This window comes from Equus asinus, chromosome 8 (genome assembly GCF_041296235.1).
Source record: "Equus asinus isolate D_3611 breed Donkey chromosome 8, EquAss-T2T_v2, whole genome shotgun sequence".
Classification (NCBI taxonomy): domain Eukaryota; kingdom Metazoa; phylum Chordata; class Mammalia; order Perissodactyla; family Equidae; genus Equus; species Equus asinus.
Genome location: NC_091797.1, coordinates 37,540,643 through 37,558,565, shown reverse-complemented (window position 1 = coordinate 37,558,565; position 17,923 = coordinate 37,540,643). Strand labels below are relative to the sequence as shown.

At 39.6% G+C, this 17,923-nt stretch overlaps 3 non-coding genes across 3 annotated transcripts; 2 read left to right on the top strand and 1 right to left on the bottom strand.

The window, feature by feature from the left end:
- Positions 1 to 9,587: 9,587 nt before the first annotated feature.
- Positions 9,588 to 9,661, top strand: TRNAT-AGU (transfer RNA threonine (anticodon AGU)). Its single transcript has one exon. It is a non-coding gene; the product is annotated as a tRNA-Thr (tRNA).
- A 961-nt stretch (positions 9,662 to 10,622) lies between these two features.
- TRNAF-GAA (transfer RNA phenylalanine (anticodon GAA)) lies at positions 10,623 to 10,695 on the bottom strand. The gene has a single exon. It is a non-coding gene; the product is annotated as a tRNA-Phe (tRNA).
- Positions 10,696 to 16,063: 5,368 nt separating this feature from the next.
- On the top strand, positions 16,064 to 16,135 carry TRNAA-UGC (transfer RNA alanine (anticodon UGC)). The gene has a single exon. It is a non-coding gene; the product is annotated as a tRNA-Ala (tRNA).
- The last annotated feature ends 1,788 nt before the right edge of the window (positions 16,136 to 17,923 follow it).

Sequence of the window (17,923 nt, the reverse complement as noted above, 5' to 3'; positions counted from 1 at the left end):
TTCTTTTTTTAATGTAAAAAAAACCATTCTTAGTTCGAAGACAATAATTTACCAACCAGTAGGGTGGAGGATCCCATTGCAAAAACTCAGAATTTTAAGACCAGGTGAGATCTCCGTAGCCTGTTACGGCTCAGAAATAACCGGAGAATACATGCGAACAAACGGAACAGGAACCCCTGGGGATTCGAACTTTTGTTTCCCCGGAATAGAATTTGAAAGTCTACGGAGTGAGCTACCGGAGTCCATAGGTCCAGCTGCTGTGCATATATTCAACTAATTCGTTTCTTAGATCTCGTCCTAGTTTGTAAATCTCTTTGGCATACTCTTCCTTGCAGAGAAAATTCCATTTGAAAGAGACGCCATAATCGCTGGCTCTCCTCTTTCTGTCTCCCACTCCTCTAAGCGTCCAGAACCAGAGCTGAAGCGTCCCCTAGAAGACGTCGCCGCAGGGTTTGCAGACCATATTGCTGGACTCGAGGTGTTTTCATTTCCTGGTAAGTATTGTACGTTCACCCCTTTCTCTCTTTTTTATTTCCCCGCGCGGAGTCAAACTCTCGAGGAGGCGCCCCATGCGTCTTCGTGTCTGTTTGCATTGTTTTCCATTTATCTTGCAGCCTTTGTAGACAGAGGGGGAGAAAAATGAGGAGAGAGATTTAAAGACACGAGAGTACGTTCCATAACGGGCCTCTCTCGGTTGGAGGATGGAACTGCCACTCAGGCAATCCCTTGGCAAGCCGACCTGGGAGCCGGCCACCGTGGGAAGACCGTGAGGAAGAGTGTCTTTTCGGCTCGCCTGCGGTGCCACTTCTCCTGCCAGAGTCACAGGACCGGATTCAGAGTAGGGGCTTCAGAAACAAAGGAACTGAACACACTACCCTCCGTTCTGCCAACTATTACGTCCTCGAAGACTCCTGGAAAAGGAAGGTTATCAGTCCCGAACCTTTCCTCAGTAGCTGAGTGTCCTGGTGAACGTGGCTGAGCTGTGGAGAGAACACTGAGCCGGGAAGAAGGCCCAGGTGTGATCTTCGTTCCTCCACGCTTGCACTCTTCCAGCCACAGCTCCCCGACCATGTCCGGGCCTCTCCTCTCTCGTTCTTTTTTGTTTTTCTTACTTTTGTTTTCGCATTTCTTTATTCGTCTTTTCCTGCTCACACTCGAGAGACACGAGTTATCCAGTTTGCGGCTTTTAGTACTCAAGCGATTGTACTCGTGCAGCTTTGGAGTCGACGGCCTGACGTGATTATGTGAGAACAAGGAAGCCTGGGTCGCGTGGGACAACGCGGACACGCACTCTTCGCCCAGGGCAGCAAGCACGCCAGCTCCACGTGAACGTGCCGGTCAACGGTTCATTCGCAAAATCACGGACCAGCGCGGGGGGGAAAGAACGAAAGGGAAACAATAAGAGGACCACGGAGCATTTCCTGCTCTATTTTCTCAGCTACGTCCTTCTCAAGAAAGAGGCTGCAGGCTGAGGAGCAAAACGCTTGCCACTCGTTTTCTTCCTCCCCTTTCTACTTTCCAGGCTCCACTGATGCAATTCAGCTCGGTCACCAGACGCTGATCTCAGTGGGTCTCAGTTCTTCTGCGCGGATGGACGCTGCACACGAACGCCACTTTCGACAAGAAGGCTGGGAGATCCAAACCCCAACGTGAAAATAATTATTAGAATTAGTGAATGTAGAGTTTTCTAGTGTGACTGGAATGGCTAGATTGAGAGAGAATTTAGACGAAGAGAGCCGGGATCTGTTCCCAGGCTTTGGCGGTCGTCAGGTTTAGTCAAAAACGATTCTTTAGCAATTCACATACAGAAGCTTCCTGACCACAGACACCCTCTTGCATCCAGTGTCTGCAGTGAACCGTCTAGAGGGCTGAAATGGGGAGAATCGGAATGCCAAGCTCTCAAATCTTTTAGTCACCCTATTTAAATAAATTGAAAAAATGCTGCCTGGTGCACACCAGAAAATCACGGAATCATTGGAGGAACCAGCGGCGAAAGGCTTTGGAGAGAAATGGCCATTATCAGCCGCTAGACAAAAGTGAACCCTTGTCAGAGGTTTCAGGTATTTACTTTTATTCTTTCGAACTTCTGTGCCAATCTTACCAGGCGAGTCGTTGCATTCTCGGAGGGAAAGGAATTTGATGGTCTTTTTCCAACTGCTAACCTTACTCCACCGCCCGGTGCCTGTCCTTGAAATGTCCCCTCCTTCACACTGAAATATTTCTCTTTAAGAGTAGGTGTAGTTCTGAAGTTCTGTTTTATACTATTTGGAACAAAACACAAGATGGAAGGGTGGAGCCAGAACTGAGAACCGTCTGGGAACGTGCGCTGGAGCCTGCGTGTCAGCAGGTTCTGTAGATTCAGCGCAGGCGGGCTCCACTCCAGGCTCCCCTGTGGCTGAGTTCGTTCATTCACGCCGGGGCACTAAATTCGGGGAGACTAACTTTTCCATCACAAAATTTTAAGACAACAAGTCGGCTAGTGTCTAGCTGTTTTCTTGCTAATCCTTTGGCCACATTGAGAAGATGCCAACAGAGGGAATGGCAACACACTACTGACAATTCTAGAATCTGGTATCTGAGTGATAGACCCCAGATAAAGAGTTTTATGAGGCAATCGACAAGCTTTGAAGACTGGTGTCACTTTCCAAAGAAGTTAACACAAACTTTTGGAATCAGAGCTATGTATTTGATCTGCATTTTCTTTTATGTGCAAATAATCATCATTTTTCCCCTGCCCAAGATTTTATAATTCTCTTCTTTTTATCTCTTTCATTCCTGTTGTTTCTAACCCGTCTGGTTACTCAAAAGAGTGAGTTGCTGAGGTAAATCAAAGCAATGGTACCACCTGCTTCAAATATGTTCTTCTACTTTGTCCTTTTACCATTTGCCTTAAGTCTGAGTCCTTGGGTTTTTATTCCATCTGTGTTTTTTACATAGGAAAACCTGTACTTTACATTCTGTAGTTTCAACTAAATTTTCACTTAAAGAGGAATAAAACCACGAAAATATGTTCATGTCTGAATGTGGAATCCTTTCAGTTTTTATATTTTCTGGCTAACTTACCCTTTTTTCTCACTTATATCAAATTTAAAAGCATTTTTCTTTCTTTTAACCGAGTGGATTTTGTAGAATTATTCCAAAGCATCTTCTTCCTCCCTCATCATTTTACACCGGATTATCCAATGTTTAAGTCAGTTATATAATTGAAAAATTCATCAATGGAATAGAATAAGATGTGGGAACAAAAATAGACTCATCAGCATACAGTCTAACTTGTGGAAACAAAAGTGTGAGTGTGTGGGGAGAAGGTACTAGAAGGTAGCCTAATAGCCTTAGGCACTCTGACTGTATAATTGACAGATTTAATGGATGGTTTGCTTAGTAAAATGGACCGGTTAAGTGCAATTGAATAAAGAGTTGCTAAAATGTGGTCGGTAGTTTGAAAATTTAGACTGAATTATATATTTTACCAAAGTTCTATCCGCATTTATTGAGATTATATGATTCTTCACTTTTAACCCATTGGTGAGCTGTAAAAATCCATTAACCTATTAATAATCCATTTTTGTATTCCTGTGATAGAGTCTATATTTCAAAGATAAAGTTGAATTTAGTAATAACTTTTGAATCTATATACACATGTAAGTTTTTCTTTCTTTTTAAATGTAGTCCTTGCAAGTCTTCAATCAAGATTATGCAAGCTTTCTAGAATTGAACTGGATTGTTTTTTGTTTTTGTCTCTGCTTTGCAAAATTTCCAATATCAGCATGAAGCGAGAAGAACACAGACTCACATTCCCAGTCCTGTGGTCGCGTCAGGACCCCTGCTGACTCTGTCTCACCAACCACTTGCCAAACCTTTTCCAAAACATTTGTTGGACCACCGCTGAGTTTCAGGCACCGGACTAGATGATAAGCCTCCAAAACCCCTAAAGGACTCCAGAATTGTTGACCAAAGGGTAGGCAAAAGACACCTAAATTCTCTGACAATAAGCAATTCCTCCCTGTTAGGTATTTATGACAATTTCAAAGGAGAGAAAAGCATTCCAAAGGATAATTTCCTCACATGGAGTGTCTTTGCCCTGCAGATCTTTTTCCCATGAAAAAATGTGAAGTATTCACTGAGAAGTCTAACTGCTTGACTTCTGATCTTGGCTCTGCTACATATCAGATGTGAGCCCTGGGGTCAGTCACTTGACCTTTTTTGGGATCCAGTATTTAATGACAAGTATTTAAATTATGACTTCAATCAAATTCATTTATTGCTATTGTTATTCTGTATACATTTTTTCCAAGCACTTTAAGCAAGCAGTAACAGATTGGCCAAAGAATACTTACAGCAACACCCTAAGAAGCAGGAAATATTGGGGTGCTGTTAATCAAATACACCCTGTGAAGGAAAGTCACCTTGAATATAAGACCACACATTGATACTCCTCATTCCTGCATGCAGTTGCCAATGCATCTCTATTATCACAACATTGTTAAAGAATAATTTTCCCAAAATGATAAAATCATGACGGTCATACGAATATAAAATGAATAGGTGCCAAAGATTTTATTGGACTAATTACTCAATGAGTTAACTATTAATGAGAATAAGTAACATAATAATTAATTAACATTTATTTAATGAGTAAGATGTTACAACTAGCTAAAAAGAACTCAAAGTACCACGCATTTGCAGTCAGATAGGAATGCTGCAATGAAATTACAAAAAGATGCAAACAAAAAACAATTGTACATTTTTCTTAATGTATTTTAAATTTCCAATCTTAAAAATAATTATTATATTTATGAAGCAGTGTGTATTAAAACATACCATCCACCATATAAATTACAATAGATTTTGCATTTTTCCTAAATGTGGAGAAAATACTTCAACAGGGTACAGGGAGCCAAAGAGGTTTGGGGGTAAGAAAAGGCTAATTTTTAGTGGCAAAGAGGGGCCTGGGTACGGGAGAAGAGGAGTAAGTTTGGATTTATTTTTATGTGTTTATTTGTTTATTACAAATAACTCACCACTTCCAAGAGCCAGCAGCACATAAACTGAGAGATGGCTGTACCCTCTTTACTTCGGAGTTTTAGAGGGTTCTCATTTCTCCTACCTCACCAACATTTGGGTGAATTTGGGAAGTCATACAAAATCACCTAAATTGTTTTGTGGGTTAACGTGTAAACACTAAAAGTCAACTGCCAGCCAAATTTTCCAGGAGTTTTCACCTTCCTGTGACAAGCATCCTCCAATATATTTGGACTCTCTACGTATACTCCTCTCTAGAAGTAGTTTGGAATTGACCCAAGCTGCACAGCAGACATCAGGATCCCTTAGTACAGCTTTCCACAGAGATTTGGGACCCACTGTCCTGGCCCTACTCCAATACTTGGTGATTCATCTAATCATTTGGTCAAGGATCGAGTTATTCAAACCTATTGAATTAACGAATTACAAGATTTTCCCCAATGTTAAACTTGTTGTCCTGGAAGAGATGTCCTTTGCCACTTATAGACCATTTCTCAACTTCTCTGGAGCAAGTACTATCATTCCTTACTCAGTAAATAAATGATGGAAATGCTCTGAACAGAGAAACTTTGGTGCTCTCTCCTTTCATCACTGTCATTTCCCATTGTCACCTTTGTCCTCTTTCATTATATACACTTTAAATCTTGACAATACTCTCCTTTCCTCTAAGTTCCCTCATATTTATCAGAGACAACATCTTCTCAAAGACCTATGTCACTTCTCATCAGGTAACAGTTTGCTAATTCTAAGTAATGGGGCTTATTCCTTTTTTTTTTTTTTTAACTCCAATTGTGAAGAGCTTTTGAAAGTTTGAATCCTTGAAGAAAAGAAATTTAACATTTCTGCCACCACACTTCCACTTTCATCTTCATATAGAAAGAAAGAAACCTGTTTTCGACTGGCCTCAGAGTGTGCTGGATAAGGTGTCTGATTCTGGATCAGAAAATTGAGGGAACTATTCGATTCTTCATCATTCATTTTCTTTCCTTATCAAACTTGTGCAAGTCATAGGAACTGCGTGAGCTCACTTCCAGTGGTTGACTCCTGAGATGAAAGGAGTGTTGGTGGCTCTTTCCTTTTGTCGCAGAACCACAAGATAAACATAAGTCAATTGCCTTAGAAAGCCTAAAATGAGCCTGGAAGGAAAATACCTGGGAGCAAACCAGTGTGTCAACTAATTATATTCCTACTAGATTAATGTGCATTGCAATGAACCCTTGAAAAAGTTGAACCTCAATACCAAGAGACCTTTTACCACTACCACTCTTCTGCTCTCTGCTTTGCATAGAAAATGAGAATACTCTGACATTGAAAGTTCTTTAGTGGACATCCGATTGTGAGTCCCAAGGTTAAGTGCTCAGGTCCCTTTATCAGGTTTCCTTTTCATCTGGTATTTTAAATTTGGCCAAATGGTAAGAGCTGCAATGACTATACCGAAAGGTTATGGTGAAGATCAAAGTAGATCATGCATGGAAATATACTCCCAAAATTCTAGACTATGATAACAAAAAATCTGTTTTCCAGTAAACCATATTCCAAAAGAGAAAAGATAAGCATTACGTCAATTGTAAACTGGTAGAGGGGAATAGGAATTCTATAGACATTCCCAGGAAGTATCAGAATCACCATGGCAACTGTGATGAAATTCAGGGTCCAAGAGTTGCATGCTCATTCTTTTGTTTTATCAAAAAATAGCCACTGATAAACTCTTTGTCCTTCAATCCTTATTTCTCCTCTTTAGTACTCACTATATCAGTACTCCAGGGGCTGTCTTCTTCATAGCCACGTGAAAATCAGCTCCAGACTCAGGTATCAGATTGCCTATCACAAATTTTAATGAGACCGTCCCTTAGGCATCTTTATCATATTCAAATTCAGTTCATCTCCCTTTTCCAGCCCCAGACAAAATTACCCAAGTGCATGCATGCACACAAGATCCAAACAACAAGCAGAAAATCCCACTCTTCCTCTTGTGCTTTACTGGCACTCTGAAAGGTGCCACCATCTACAGAAGCCAAGTTACCCTTACTTGGCAACCTTCCTACATGCATCACTTTCTCTCCTGCAGCTCTTTTTGAGCCACTAAAACCAACCACTACTGTAGGCAAAAAAACAAGAAAAAAGAAAAAAACCAAAGGAAAGGAAAAAAAAGAAAAGAAAATCTAAATCACACAAGCCTCCTTCAAAGCGCTCATCCTTTCTAGTCATGATGGAATGACCAGAAAGATGCTTTCAAACCCACAAAAGTCTTGGGGCAAACAAGCCCGAGTTTTTTGTAGGACAAATGCTTTTAAGCAACTTCTCTTGGGAGCAAGAGGATCTCCTGGCTTCTCACTACTTAAAAAAGGCACAGGAGAGATGGGGAGCTTGGATGTCTGAATTCTACACTGTTAAAAAAAAAAACAGGCCAAAATGGAGTCACTTGTCTCCATGACAGCAAACCAAGACTTAATTGCAGCCTCTCCCAGCAGTGGAAAGTCAAACAATATCGGTCTAGAATTTCCTAATCCACACCAGGGAGGTAGTCTGACTGGTAAGGCCTCTGTCCTTCCCCCTTAGAAAGCGACCTTGCCTGAAACAATCCTTTCCTTTCTTTTGCTAATAATGTCTTTGTCCCACCTGGTTTCTGCCTATAAAAGCCTTCCATTTTGTACAACTCCTCAGAGCATCCTTCTGTTTGTTAAATGGGATGCTGCCCTATTCATGAATCAATGAATAAAGCCAATTACATCTTCAAATTTACTCAGTTGAATTTGGTTTTTTAACATATTTTCAGCCACAGGCCCAAGCTCTCTTCCCACCCTCTCCTCTCCTCTTCATTGGCAGCCGCTGCCCTCCCTGGACCCCTGTTGCCTAGCTTTCCTCAGACACCAGGAATCTTTCTGCCCACCCCTTCCCCTTCCCAACCACTTCTTCCAGGTGAAGTTTGTCAGCAGATTGTCTTACTTGCTTCAATTCACTCGACTTTCTAGATGGGTGGTTTTCTAACCTGGCTGACCATCAGTATAATCTGAAGAGGATTTTAAATTATAAACATTCCTGCCCTTCCCACCTATTTTTAATTCATTCAGGAGTCATGTGGTGGACCCATACATCTATATTTATATCAAGTTCTCTGGCAGTTCCCCAGGTCTGGGTACTACTGACGTTTGTCTACAGCATTTATGTACTTTTTTCTCTCTACCTTGTAAGGTTGCTTGTGATTGACTTTGCTATTCACCATAACATTAGTGTTAATGTATTAATTAAATTAATTAAAATTTGTTTAAGATCTTGATATATTTACGTATATTTTCCAGTGATGTCCCAAGTGCAAGCTGAGCTGCTTTCGTGCTAATGGGCTGGGAGGGGAGCTGACCTGTGCTACGGAGGAACTAGAGAGATAGTGCATGTTATTTCCGTCTTCACAAAGATGGATCTTCCACCAGTAAGAGAGGTCTGAATGAAACTTGAAAGTAAGACAGAAGATAAAATAATCTAGGATTACCTTATAATTTAAAATAATTTTTTAAACTCGTGTCTGGGTTGACTGACAGGTCAAAATTTGGCTAGAGGCAAAACGGACTGCTTTGAGCCTCAGTGGTGTTGAAGTTTGGAAAACTGTCCAGTTGTCCAAAGGGCGTGACAAAAGTTAATTAGCTTCTCAGGTCGAGCCCCCAAACCATTTACCATCTTCCTCCTGTTCTCTTCATTTGGTATAAGACTCTGCTTAAAACAGTTGCAGTATTCAATGGAAGGATCTACTCTTGGGGTTTTCAGAACCAAGTCTTAGAATTTCCGCTGCAGGGTTCCCAACCACACTGGTGGGGCCAAAGATTTGCGAGCAGCCACTATTTTGCCCCTCTTCATTTAGCTCCTGGCGGTTTTGTGTTCTCTCTCCATCTGGATCTATATTTCCTTAGGCAACCGTTTATATTCACCTCTTGGAAGATCCCGGCCAGCATTGTCAACTACGGCTCTGACAGTCAAGAGAGTGGAGGGGCAGGGATCCCGGTGTAACTATGAGGGAAACGCCTGTTAGCGCAGGGCCTTTTCCAGAAAAGGAACAATCAACCTAGATGTCCGCGATGAAGCCTGGGGGCTCTCTCCACCCAGCATCAGGCACCAACACGGAGAGGCTGAGGTAATCCTGGCCACAGGCGCACGAGATAGAGGGTTTGAGGTCCTTATGGTTTTGTTAGTCTCGTCCCCTGGAGAAAATGGTGCACTCTGAATATTGATTCCCTTGCAGTTTACCGTGGTCATTGTCCCAGAGCTTTCTGGGGAAATCTATGCATAGCCCTTTCCCTTCTATCTCGCTTAAAGTTTTCCATCTGCCTGAGTTTCTCTAAGGCAGTATGGAAGCTCCATGCCAAATATAGTGAGGCTATGCAGAGCAAGAGAAAAAGAAGACTGATGAGTTGGGCCTTCGGTCACAGCTGTTGTTCGCTGTCTGAATGGCCCCTGGACTAGCCAAAAGCCAAGAGAGTAAAAATCAAAGAAAGGAGTAAGGCCCTATCCTGAAATACATCAGCAATACAAAAGCATTCTCTGACAAAAATGAAACCAATGGGAAGCATGGCGTGGGCTCCGTGGCTTAGTTGGTTAAAGCGCCTGTCTAGTAAACAGGAGATCCTGGGTTCGAATCCCAGCGGGGCCTGTCTAGTTCCTATTATTTGAATGTTTGGTGGTTCCTCCAAAGAGGAAGTGTTTTTCTCTTTTTCTTAAAAGCTGGCTTCTGCAGTTTTTGTTTCTACCGTGGGCCTCCCTCCACCCCCGGCTTTGGGTATACGAGGTAGTGTCCAAAGACTTTAGAAGCAAAATGGAACTGACTTTGGTACAGCCGCACAAAGCAGGACTATTAAGAAAACAGAGTAGTGTGGTGATTTTAGTGTACATCGAAGTACTATTTTCTCCACGTCTCCTTTTGGAAATATAAACCACATCTTCCCTTGGGGTTTGCTGTGCAGCGTTATCTCAGATATTCCAATCCTGATTTCATATAAAAGCTAAGAACCAATAAGTGAAGTTCAGAGAGGGAATGCAGACTGTAGGCGTGAATTTTAATACAATACTCGCAAGTGCTCCTGAGATTATAATTTAACTACAGGTGTGTGGGGAGGCTTGGGGTGGGCGTGGAGGTGGATGGAGTTAATCCAAGAAACTATGAATGTTGACTGAATGTTGATCAAGACCAACTACACAAAGTAAACGCCCAGGACAAAATGAAAACGCAGAGTCTCTTATTCAAAAAGCAGGGAAAAGGTGCCATTAAAGGTAAGAAAATATAAAGCTGTCTCCTTTCTTTCTCAGTCTCTCTCTTGACTTGTTACGGTACTTCTTATTTGCTATTTAAAGTCATTATAATTAAGAAGTAATAACATTGTAAATTATTGGCAGGAATTTTACTGTTTATCTTTATTTTACACATCAAAATTCGTGGGGCTTCACGATTGCTGTATACATAAGGAGAAGCAAGGAAATCCTTATTTCCTTTGCTCATGTTCTATGGTCCATTGTTCCATTCAGAGATGTAATTATTATGGAGTTTCAAGATGGCTAAAGGAGATCGTGGGATTACCAGAGGCACTCTTCCTTAATGTTAACTAAAATACTTAATCTGCCGAAACCCGGGATTGAACCAGGGACCTTTAGATCTTCAGTCTAACGCTCTCCCAACTGAGCTATTTCGGCTGCCTGAAAATGGCTGTTGCTTCTATTTATTTTTCAATACTTGGATTGTTTTCAACTTCTATTTTTAGAAGACTTCAGATTCTTCAAGTGTTGCTGTCTAACTGTCCAAAATATTTATCCACCCCTAAAGGTGTGAAATCTATTGTCTTCCACCTGTGCTGCTTGGATCCAATTCTTGACAGCGTCGGATGGTAGGTGGAGGAGGGAGAGAGAAGAGAGGTAATAGGGATTCAACAGAAAGTCTGTCTGCTCTTCTGCATGCTGTCGGTTGACCCAGACACAGCTCAGAAAATTAAGGAAACAAGAAAAAATTCGTGGGGTCTCTTATTTTTCTCTTCTTTTCATTCTATCTTTCATAATCTTGAAAGATACTGAGAAATGGAACCCAAGGTTAATTTTTGTTGATGTGAGATCAGTTTTCTGTTTCTTGATGTTGATTTCAAGTGAGTTGGTTCCTTTCTTTCACCCTCTTCCATCTACTCTGAAAAAGTCTTTTGCCCTAGGAGATGTAGAAGTCTGTTGAGACCAAATGAGGCAGCACTAAGGGGGGTGGGGGGCGGGGGTCTAGTGGATCATATTTATCAGAGCAAAGAAAATGTGAGAAAAAGAATGAAAAAAGTAAGGCGTAGGTGTTGGCCAGTAGCTAACGAACAGAGAGGAAAGTTCCAGGAAATGAAACTGAGAGGCACACATTTTAAGTCTGCTTTCCACCACTTAGTAATGCCTTCCCCATAGCCAAGCTCTCTTGGAGATACATCTTGAAATATTAGTGCCAGTATCTCTAGTTTTCGAAATCCTGATAATTGGCAGCAGAAAGTCCACTAAGATAAATCCCACTATTTTTGAAATTCTTACACAGGATCTTGTCTAATCACAACACCAGGAGAAAAGTTACTGAATTGCAGGCCAAATGACAATGTTTCTGTTCCTAGTACTTTCCCATTCCAACCTGAAAAGTGTACCCAATTGTTGAAACATATTTACACTAATACTTTTTTACTTGCATATAATTAAACTAGGTGGACAAGTTCCTCTCTTTTGATTTGACAGGGTTTTGTTTTCTACATTGCAAAATTTGCTGCAGAAGAGTGTCACAATAATTTTTTACCTAATTAAAGTGTGGAGCATAAAACAACCGCTAATTATTTACAGTATCCTTTTTATTAAGAGCTGGAACAAATCTTTGCTGTGGATCACAGCTAACTGAGAAACTCAAAGATAGTTTTAATGTAAGAAACATCCTAAAATTTTTTTAATAATTATTTTATTGAGGTCATATTGGCTTATAAGGTTGTGTAAATTTCAGGTGTACATTATTATATAACAATGTCTGTATAGACTGAATCGTGTTCACTGCCAATAATCTAGTTTTTATCCATCACCATATATATGTGCCTCTTAACCCCTTTTGCCCTCTTCCCACCCTTTCCCTTCCAGTAACCAATAATATGTTCTCTTTATCGATGTGTGTATTTGTCTTCCACATGTGAGTCAAATCATTCCGTGTTTGTCTTTCTTTCTTTGTTTTATTTCACTTAATATAACTCAAGGTCCATCCATGTTGTCACAAATGGCACGATTCTGTCTTTTTTTGTGGCTGAGTAGTTATCCATTATATATATATATATATATATACCAAATCTTCTTTATCCAATCATCTGTTGTTGGGCACTTGGGTTACTTCCACATCTTGGCTTTTGTGAATAATGCTGCAATGAACATAGGGATGCATAAATCTCTGTGAATTGTTAATTTTATGTTGCTTGAGTAAATAGCCAGTAGTTGAATAGCTGGATCATATGGTATTTCTATTTTTAATTTTTTGAGAAATCTCCATCCTGTTTTCCATAGTGGCTGCATCAGATTGCATTCCCACCAGCAGTGTATGAAGGTTCCCTTTTCTCTCCAACATTTGTTACTTCTTGTCTTGTTAATTATAGCCATTCTGATGGCTGTCAAGTGATATCTCATTGTTTTTATTCGAATTTCCCTAATAGTGAGTGATGTTGAACATCGTTTCATGTGCCTGTTGGCCATCTGAATATCTTCTTTGGAAAAATGTCTGTTCATATGCTCTGCCCACTTTTGGATTGGGCTGTTTTTGTTGTTGTTGTTGAGTTGTATGAGATCGTTATGTATTTTGGAAATTAACCCCTTGTTGGATATATGATTTGTAAATATTTTCTCCCAGTTGGTGGTTGTCTTTTCATTTTGTTCATGATTTCCTTTGCCTTGCAGAAGATTTTTAGTCTGGTATAGTTCCATTTGAGAAATACCCTAAAATTTCTATTAGTCAGAATTTAGGACCTAAATGGGAAAAAGACAATATCAAACAAAACAGCCAAAATATGTATATTTATTTCAACAGGATATTAAATTACTAAAGTAAAAAAATAATCTTAGCTACAAAAATTATTAGGATAGTAATAATAGCACACTAAAGTCTTGGAAGTTCAATTCCCTTTTGTCTTCTGAAAATTCTAATGTTTCTAATTTTTATTTTTATGTAAGTTCTTAATAGTCCCTAGAGCCAAATCAGTAAAGGAATTCCACTGTATATACAACACTTTATAACCTAATTTATTAATTTTTTTCTAGAGATAAGAAAAGTTCAGGAAATGTATTCCCTTGAAAAATATTTTACATTCATATAACTGAAGGTTATTTTTTCAAAAAACGTTTGGAGTAAGTTACAAAACTCAGGAGGAGTTCTTTTAGATTCTCCCCGCTCTCTGATATTACATTTGTCGATACAAGCCAGATATCCCCAGCATGTAACCAAAATGACAAAAAAAAATTTATGATCAGTCAATTTCTAATTTTTTCCAAGAGAAGTAGAAAAACGGGGGGAAAAATACAAGAAGAAAATGGCTAAAGACAAATACAGAAAGAGTTAAGGTCATTGTAAAAGGTGAACTGTCTTCCCCTTGTCAGGAGTAAAAAGAGCTTTCTACTATCAATTCACCCCAGTTTGTTGGAAACAATGCAAATGAGAAGACGGGGAGAAACATCTTTGAAGTACTGAAGAAAAAAACTCGGTTAATTTTATACCTAGTGGAAGTATTTTTCAGAAACAAAGACAAACTAAAGAATTTTTCAGACACACAAAACCTGAAAGAACTCATCTCTAGCAAACTCACGTTAGAAGACATGTTAAAGAAAGTGCTTCAGACAGAATGAAAATAACACTAGATTAAAATCTGTGTCTACACAGAGAAATGAAGAGCACTGGCAATGGTATTGATGTAATGAATATGATATGTTTTTGCTACTTAAATATCTTTAAAAGATAACTGTTGGGTCCCTCCCAGATGCCAAGTGGTTAATTTTGTGCGCTCCTCTTCGCCCCCCAGGATTTCGCTGGTTCGTATCCTGGGCGCGGACATGGCACCGCTCATCAGGCGATGCTGAGGTGGCATCCCACATGCCACAACTAGAAGGACTCACAACTGAAAATACACAACTATGTACCGGGGGGCTTTGGGGAGAAAAATGAAACATAAAAAATCTAAAAAAAAAAATGTAACTGTTAAAGCATAGATAATAACAATGTATTGTTGGGTTATAACATGGAGAAGTTAAATGTCAGACTCTGCGAGAAAAGAAACGGAGGGAAAACGGAGGTATAGTGTTGCAAAGTCCTTATACTATATATGAAGCAATGTAAAATCACTTCAAGATAGAGTGTGATCATTTTAGAAAGGTATGCTATAAAGCCTAAAGCATCTACTAAAATTGGATCATAGAACTAAATATAAAACAAAAAACTTTAAAACTTCTAGAAGAAAACATATGTGAAAATATTTGTGACTCTGGGTTAGGCAAAGATTTTGTAGATATGACAACAAAAACATAAAATTTGATAAATTGGGCCTCATCAAAAAATTTTAAAACTTGCTCTGCACAAAACATGTTTCAGAGAATAGAAAGGCAAGTCACAGACTGGGAGACTCCTTTGCAAAGCATATATCCACTAAAGGATTTGCATCTAGAATATATAAAGAACTCTCAAAAGTAACAATAAGAAAACCCAATTTAAAAATAAGCAAAATATTTAAGTAGACACTTCACTAAAGAAGATATAAGAATGGCAAATAAACAAAGATGTTCAACATCATTAGTTGTTAAGGAAATACAAAGTAAAACCATAATGATATATCATTACACAGTTATAAGAGTGGCTAAAGTTTCAAAAGACTGATCATACCCAGTGTTGGCCAGAACATGGAAGAAATGGGACTCTTATACACTGCTAGCAGTAATGGAAAACAATACAACTTTGAAACAGTTTGGCAGTTTCTTAGAAAGTTAAATATATACGAACGATTCAACTCCTAAGTATGTACCCAAGAGAAAAGGAACTGTAGTCCATAGAAAGACTTTTACACAAATGTTCATATCAGCTTTATTTGTAATAGCCAGTAACTGGAAACAACCCAAATATCTGTCAAGTGGTGAATGGATAAACAAACTGTGGTATGTCCATACCATGGACTATTACTCAGCATAAGATAGAATGAACTATTGATACATACAACATGGATGAATTTCAATATAAGTATGATGAGTGAAAGAAGCAAGAAAAAAAACACCTAAATACAATATGATTCCATTTATGTAAAACTTGAGAAGACGCAAACTAGTCAACAGTGACCAGAAGTAGATCACTGACTGCTTGGGGATGGAGAGGCAGGGGGTGAGTAGGAAGGGAGTTGAATCCATAAACATTTTCTTCTCTCTTCCTCTCTCTCTGTTTCTGTCTCTTTCCCTTTTCTAGACTTCCCAGCCAGTTGTAGGGTGAAGACATTTCTCAAGATATGGAATTGAGGGAAGCCACACAATTCGAAAAAAATATGATGATTTTCGTTTTGCACATAGGATGTCAAAGTGCTTCCTCAATTTTGTAAGGGAAGGTATCCTGGTCTTGTAGATTGCTAGTAAGGAAGGAAAGACTCAATGTAGAAACTGAAGGAAGAGAATAACTGCGGAACACAGATACTTGAAGAAGTGGGTACAGACCAGAGGACTGATGAAGATTAGGTAGAGTGATCTATATGAGAGAAAGAAACCCACAGAGAGAAATAGAAGAAGACAAAAGAAAGTTCCAAGATGGAACTTGTTTCTCAGATGGTGAGCAAATCTTGGAGAAGACTGACCGGGCTGGGAAAAACCTAGGATCAGGAATGGTATCAATTTGAGTTTAGAATTTATTATTCTTGAGCATATCTGGGGAAAAAAATCCAGTTTAGAAACTTTAGAAATAGTGGAATTAATATAATAAATTTTCTGACCAAAAAAAAGCCTTGCAAAAGAATACAGAAAATGAGCATATTTCCCAGTATGTTACAGAAAAGCACCGTTGTCACTTGGGGGTGTAGCTCAGTGGTAGAGCGCATGCTTTGCATGTATGAGGTCCTGGGTTCGATACCCAGCACCTCCATAGGTGTTTCCTTTTCCAGTCTCCAATATGCTTTACACCCATACACTCTTTTAGTGTCGTGGCATCGGCTCTCCTACTTGCATCACTGAATGCCACCAATTTAACCAGCTTTTTCACCTGTACTACCATTTTACAATAGATTTTTAAGAAAAAGGAAGATCCAACGTATGAGGAAAAGAAAAAAAATCCCATGTGCAATTTCTTTAGCCAGAATAGCTAATCTTAAAGACACTAACCGAGGGAAAAATTAGTATGCTGTGAGCAGAACTCCAACTGTCCCCAGAAAAACACTTCAGACTGTAAACTGAATGCCTTGAAAACACAGCTATTCATGAACTTTTATCACTTACTGGGAATACAACACGTGAATTAAAACAAGGACTTTTGTTTCTTCAGTAAGAGCCTGAAAAAAAGACACAGTAAGGAAAGTCCCACCACTAACCTGCTTTAATTTTGGAGACAAACTGATGTTCATTCTCTGTGATAGAGAATACTTAGCTTTCAGATAAACTCAAGTGATGGAGAGATCTTGGCTTCTAAGAAGTTAACCTTCTCCTTGTTTCTTTTCCTTCCCTTTCCTTCCCTTCCAACTGTATCTGAAAAAGTTGAGAAACAGATGCTCAGCACCAGGTGTGTGCTGTGGAGGTAGGAGACACTCCCTTTCAATAAGTCAGCCCTGAATGGACAGTATTTCTGTTCAAAGGTTGGTCTTGAGGATTGGTGGAATTGATGACATTTCCTTTTACAAATAGCTTAAGAGATCTGCAATTTCTGCTTTTGCTTCTCTTGGAATAACCCCTCTTGGAAGCTGCTGTGTAAGGAGTCTGACTACCACAGGATAACACTACCACTTCATAACAAAGGTGCTTCCTGAAACCTAGTCAAGTCCTACTATGCCTTTCCTCCCATACGGTATACTTCCTCTTGGATGAGGTTTTCCCAATAAATTAGCCCAACCCAGTTTCCAAGGCCTTGATTTTGTAGACTACATACGCTCAAAACCAGCTCGTTATCAGAATCATGGGTGAGGCGAGGGAATGACTTTTTCAATCGTGTAAGTTATCGGCTGCTTCTCCTACATAATGCCCTCCAAAACTCACATGGACCATCATACAATATATTGGCAAAAATCAGAAAGCAAATACCCTTTGTGCCTCAGGTAACACCTTAAGTTTGAGGGCTTCTTTAGGTCTATAGAAGTTTAACAAAAATTACGTAGTTTTGCAGCTCACGTATTGCCTCCTTTGCACTCTCTCTCTTCAGGAGAAAATTTTGCCCAAAGGAGTTTCTATAGTGAATTGAAACCTTAGCATTTTTTTCTCTCTTCCACCTTCCTTCTATGTGGTCTCCTGATCCAGAGCTTCGACATCCACTAACAGGGGTCCAGGGTTGCTAAAACAATGCCTGTCTATGAAGCACATTTATCGCTCTTCATTTAACACCGGGTTCTGTGAATTCATGTTTAAATTTCCAGACCAGCACTAGAGTCACTTGTGTTGCTGAACTTCATTTCCCTTCAAATATTGTTAATTGATTCTTTTCTATCTTTGCTCTCCACTCTGATCTAAATTCTCTTAGGCAGCACACTTGCAACTCTTCGTTGTGTTTTTCTGCACTATCTTTTGTATCTTGCTGATAGTTTTGTAGGCAGAGGTGAAGAAAGTTGAATGAAAGACAATTGAAACAGAACACATTCCAATCTGAGACTTTCCCTCGTGGTGTAATGACACTGACAGTCTGGTAGTGTAGTCTGTTGGTGAACAGACCTTAGAGTGGACTGATTGAAGT